Source organism: Electrona antarctica (genome assembly GCF_951216825.1).
Source record: "Electrona antarctica genome assembly, chromosome: 7".
In the NCBI taxonomy this organism is placed as follows: domain Eukaryota; kingdom Metazoa; phylum Chordata; class Actinopteri; order Myctophiformes; family Myctophidae; genus Electrona; species Electrona antarctica.
In genome coordinates this window covers 11,128,297-11,134,555 of record NC_136812.1, presented here as the reverse complement: position 1 = coordinate 11,134,555, position 6,259 = coordinate 11,128,297, and positions in this window count along the sequence as shown.

Genomic DNA, 6,259 nt, shown 5'->3' with positions numbered 1-6,259 from the left:
CGCACGCACGCACGCACGCGCAATGCTAAAAATACACATCCTTCAAAGTTTTAGTCGTGTCATCTGTGAATATATTTCGGGAATTGAATGGGAACGTGCAAATGCAAAGAGTGCACTCTAGGGTTGCAACTCATCTTCTTAGCTATTATGTTATCGAGTACTTTCCAATAAATCAAGCAATTAATATTTTGTGTTCATTTTCTTTTGTTAACGATAACTTATTGTCCGGAAAACATTGGTGCTTAAATTAGCCAAGCAACAGTTGTCCTTGTAAACTAAATCTATTCGCATCACTATTTGTCAGCCATAAAAAAACTGTAATGAATTGTAACCTCCGGAATATTATATTAATTGTTCAATTGATTAATTTAATCAAGTAAATTCTTAACGATCGAATAATCAATAGTCGATCAACTGTTTCCGTCCCTACTGTGTGTACACTCAGAGTTACACATGTATGAATGAACACTGAGAATTTCACTCTCTGAGGAGTACAAAATCACACCCGTGTGAAGTAAGTGGTGCAACTCCGTGTGGGGGTCCCTTGGGGGGGGGTTCCAGACCCACAGGAACGCACCCAGGGTGCCGGCCCGATTCCGGCGAGCCACCCCGCGTCCGAAACGGTTGAGAAATTACAGAGTTACCGTGTGGCGGTCCCTCTACTGTACTGTACTGTCACTGTACTGTACTGGTACACCCAAAATCACCATATATACAGTTAATATGTGCGTGTGTGTTTGTGTGTGGTTGCGCACAGGTGGTGAGAAACAACCATGCTATTTTCGTGCTCATACCCAGGCACCCACCCACCCACCCACACACATAGTCACTTAAGGAAGTGGTTGCACCACTTAAAAAAGTCTACAAAACGCTACGCTGTAGTTATGCCGCCGCCGTCGGAGGCAATATCCAATGAATCAATAACCCAGACTTGTAGAAGTCATCGAGTGTCAAGTCTGCGCCGCTCGTTGACATTTAGACTGACAAACTTGGCCGTCGTGGAGAGGGTGTCGTCAGCATCCAATTTCCTTTTGACACCGGAGTGACAAACCTGGGCTGCCATGATCCGTGAGGCCTGGTTAGGAAGCAGGTTAGCTGTCGCTATTAGTTGCCGGGTTTGAATTATAATGGGTAGCGGCAGCACACTGCCAGATCCCTCCAGCTAGGCAACTCAAGATTCCTTAATCTTCAAAATGGTTCAGAGAGCCTGCGTTAAGACTGCCTCGCAGCAGTTGGCCGTCATCTGTCTGTCATTTCCGTTTCGCGCAAATACAGTATATCTCAAAATATCCTTGAATTTCCATTTCTGCTAAGCAGCAAGCTAGATAGGCAGCCTTTGACTAATTTGATTTACATTTACAGCATATTTTCACAACTGCGAATGCGAAACGGAAGTGGGGAGGACGTGCCATCTGCTTCATTTTCACTGCACCTTTTCAGCACTTCCCCTGTACGGAATGTTAGACGGAAGCATGTGGAAACGCTGTGTGTCCAGAGACTACACATTACCTTGTTCAGCCCTTCATGCAGTGTCCAGAGACTACACATTACCTTGTTTAGCCCTTCATGCAGTGTCCAGAGACTACACATTACCTTGTTCAGCCCTTCATGCAGTGTCCAGAGACTACACATTACCTTGTTTAGCCCTTCATGCAGTGTCCAGAGACTACACATTACCTTGTTCAGCCCTTCATGCAGTGTCCAGAGACTACACATTACCTTGTTCAGCCCTTCATGCAGTGTCCAGAGACTACACATTACCTTGTTTAGCCCTTCATGCAGTGTCCAGAGACTACACATTACCTTGTTTAGCCCTTCATGCAGTGTCCAGAGACTACACATTACCTTGTTCAGCCCTTCATGCAGTGTCCAGAGACTACACATTACCTTGTTTAGCCCTTCATGCAGTGTCCAGAGACTACACATTACCTTGTTCAGCCCTTCATGCAGTGTCCAGAGACTACACATTACCTTGTTCAGCCCTTCATGCAGTGTCCAGAGACTACACATTACCTTGTTTAGCCCTTCATGCAGTGTCCAGAGACTACACATTACCTTGTTCAGCCCTTCATGCAGTGTCCAGAGACTACACATTACCTTGTTTAGCCCTTCATGCAGTGTCCAGAGACTACACATTACCTTGTTCAGCCCTTCATGCAGTGTCCAGAGACTACACATTACCTTGTTCAGCCCTTCATGCAGTGTCCAGAGACTACACATTACCTTGTTTAGCCCTTCATGCAGTGTCCAGAGACTACACATTACCTTGTTTAGCCCTTCATGCAGTGTCCAGAGACTACACATTACCTTGTTTAGCCCTTCATGCAGTGTCCAGAGACTACACATTACCTTGTTTAGCCCTTCATGCAGTGTCCAGAGACTACACATTACCTTGTTTAGCCCTTCATGCAGTGTCCAGAGACTACACATTACCTTGTTTAGCCCTTCATGCAGTGTCCAGAGACTACACATTACCTTGTTTAGCCCTTCATGCAGTGTCCAGAGACTACACATTACCTTGTTTAGCCCTTCATGCAACACTAACATGATGCGAAGGCCTGGTGACACTATGGGAGGGAGACTTAAATTAATTTACTGTAGGTCACTGGTGAAGGTGAGATATGGTAAGACATGGCATGGATAGACTAATATCACTGCGTATGATATTTGTCTTGAACTTTGCTGTGGAAGATTTATTTCCAATTAAGGTGCGGTTACAGATTCCAACATCACAGCAAAAAAGTCACTTTGAATAGTGGACTCTGATTGGTTACCCACAACTCTGGGGTGAGCTAAATGTAATTCAAAATGAGAAGTGCCAGACCAATATTTGTCTGGTTTCCAGGCTAAGTCATCGCTGTCCGATTTCTATATTATATTTATTTATTTATTTTATTTGTTTATTTTGATGGGACAAGCGTATTAATGCACATTACAAATAAATGCAACGTAAATACACCGGAATTAGCAGAGATGCTAAATTTCATCCCTATTATCCCCACACAGCACATTATGATAATGGCAACACTGTGTATGATTTTTCACTGTGATCCATGTTTTGTTTAAATGGACATGGTTTCCTTTGATAAGATTCATCACGTCAGATTTCCATCTCTCTTCCATCTCTAACCTACTGCAGATGTGTGTGTTAGCGTACTCTGCCATACAGATTGGTTACAAATAACCTTTATTCATTAAGATAAGATTAGATAGATTGTATTGTACAGCTTTAATGCTGACATCAATATAAACTGTAGTCCAGTTCCCGCTGTTAGCTGACTAGCACTTTTCTTTGAAAGAGGAGAGTCGGCCGGCTAATATGCTAACATACTGTACTGTATGTCTTAATGACAAGACAGTAAAGACACAATGAAAGGTGAGAGGGAGACAGTGTAGGAGAGACAGACAGACAGTATAGGGAAGCTGAGAGGGAGACAGTGTAGGAGAGACAGACAGCAGGGAAGCTGAGAGAGAGACAGTGTAGGAGAGACAGACAGTAGGGAAGCTGAGAGAGAGACAGTGTAGGAGAGACAGACAGTAGGGAATCTGAGAGGGAGACAGTGTAGGAGAGACAGACAGTAGGGAAGCTGAGAGAGAGACAGTGTAGGAGAGACAGACAGTAGGGAATCTGAGAGGGAGACAGTGTAGGAGAGACAGACAGCAGGGAAGCTGAGAGAGAGACAGTGTAGGAGAGACAGACAGCAGGGAAGCTGAGAGAGAGACAGTGTAGGAGAGACAGACAGTAGGGAAGCTGAGAGAGAGACAGTGTAGGAGAGACAGACAGTAGGGAATCTGAGAGGGAGACAGTGTAGGAGAGACAGACAGTAGGGAAGCTGAGAGGGAGACAGTGTAGGAGAGACAGACAGTAGGGAAGCTGAGAGGGAGACAGTGTAGGAGAGACAGACAGTAGGGAAGCTGAGAGGGAGACAGTGTGAGAGAGACAAAGAGTTGTGAAGCTGAGAGGGAGACAGTGTACGAGAGACAAAGAGTTGTGAAGCTGAGAGGGAGACCGCGTAGGAGAGACAGACAGTAGGGAAGCTGAGAGGGAGACAGTGTAGGAGAGACAGACAGTAGGGAAGCTGAGAGGGAGACCGCGTAGGAGAGACAGACAGTAGGGAAGCTGAGAGGGAGACAGTGTAGGAGAGACAGACAGTAGGGAAGCTGAGAGGGAGACAGTGTAGGAGAGACAGACAGTAGGGAAGCTGAGAGGGAGACAGTGTAGGAGAGACAGACAGTAGGGAAGCTGAGAGGGAGACAGTGTAGGAGAGACAGACAGTAGGGAAGCTGAGAGAGAGACAGTGTAGGAGAGACAGACAGTAGGGAAGCTGAGAGGGAGACAGTGTAGGAGAGACAGACAGTAGGGAAGCTGAGAGGGAGACAGTGTAGGAGAGACAGTCAGTAGGGAAGCTGAGAGGGAGACAGTGTAGGAGAGACAGACAGTTGTGAAGCTAAGAGGGAGACAGTGTAGGAGAGACAGACAGTAGGGAAGCTGAGAGGGAGACAGTGTGAGAGAGACAAAGAGTTGTGAAGCTGAGAGGGAGACAGTGTAGAAGAGATGGAGTAGGAAAGCTGGTGGGATTTCAGCCTAGATCAGCATGCTGTTATACCAGAGACAGACTAGTTGATTGTTGGCCAATATATTGCTGGTATCAGGTTGTACCTTACCATTCTTTTGTTACATTTTGTTCAAAATAACCTACTCTGGTCATACATTAGGAGAAGATACACACTGGCACTGGGACACTTCGCTCCTACATTGTGGCACACCATTGTCGTGTGCCCGAAGGTTGCCGACCTACAAGCTCACAAGTTATTGCGATGTGACGGGCGCCGTGAGCTTGTGTGGTACAGTGGTGGCGAGCAACGCCGTGCACAACCAAGTATATACAGTAGCAGGCTTTAACATTGGCCACTTTGAACCTAAAGCCTATCTCACACTACCAGATCCATGGCAACACGAGAGTTGAAATACAGACTGTTTAATATCCAAGCGGTGGAAAAAAGTACCCAAAAGGTTTACTAGTAAAAGTATCAATACTGTCTGCAATGTAGAAATACTCTTGTTACAAGTACAAGTCTGGAATTAAATATTGCGCCACATTGTGAACTTGTAGATCTGCTATTTTTAAATGGCCAAAAGGTTTATAGGGCTGAAGTGGGATACTGTATGTTTTGTAATAATGATCTAAATCTTCAAAGTAACTACTGTAGTATCTAAAGGCTTTCAAATACATAGTAGTGGAGTAAGAGTATAATATTTGCCTCTGAGATGTAGTGGAGTTGAATGAAAAGTACTGAGAACTGGAAATACTCCAGTAATAAAATTGTACTTACTGTAAGTACAGTACTTAGTTACTTTCCACCAGACTGGTGTTATCCCAAATATACTGTGGCTGTCAGGGGAAAACCTTGTATGTCAGGCTCTATACTAGTGTATTTTCTGTTTTCGCTCTGCATTAAAACCCATTTTGGGGCGGGAACCCCTTTTGGTGTTAGCATTATGTTATGCTTTAGCTATTGAAAAATAGCAGATCTACAAGCTCATAGCGCGCCACCGAGTGGCGCGCTACGAGCTTGTAGATCTGCTATTTTTGAAAAATCGAAGAACGACTGACATAGAAACATAGCTTTTTCAGAAAACTGTCAGGATGTAGAAGACATTTTTAGAATCTGATCTCAGGTCAAAATGGGTTAAATATTTCCGCTGAAAATAGCAGATCTACAAGCTCTAAATATTGAACCAATGGAAAGTATTAGCAACAGCTTGTGACTAAATAATAACTTCATTGGATCCATTGGAGGCTCTTTTATCCATTTCCTCAAAAGTAACAGTTTTGTTTTTTCACACGACAGGCAGCCACGATAATATCCAATTAAACAACACAACGTCAGCCGTGACACATTAGCCACACATCCTTGAAATACTAATCGGTTTTCAAACGGGATAAAATGACAGACAAAAACATGCTTCTTAGAGAGTTTGTGAATATATAATGTAATTATATTTAATGTTATGGTAGCCTAGGTAGGTGTGCCACGCAGGCAATTTCATTAATCCTGAGGGAAATTCCACTTTTAATTGGGTTAACATGCAGCGCTGTGGCATAATAATTATGAATCTTTAGATATAACTTGACACATTTGGAGTTGAGATTGTTTGTCTGATACTGCTGATATACAGTAGGTTCTTGGTTTACATATGATCCTAGATGGTGTATTACCTTGTGTTGTCCTTGCTTGACTGTGGCTCAAGAGGTAG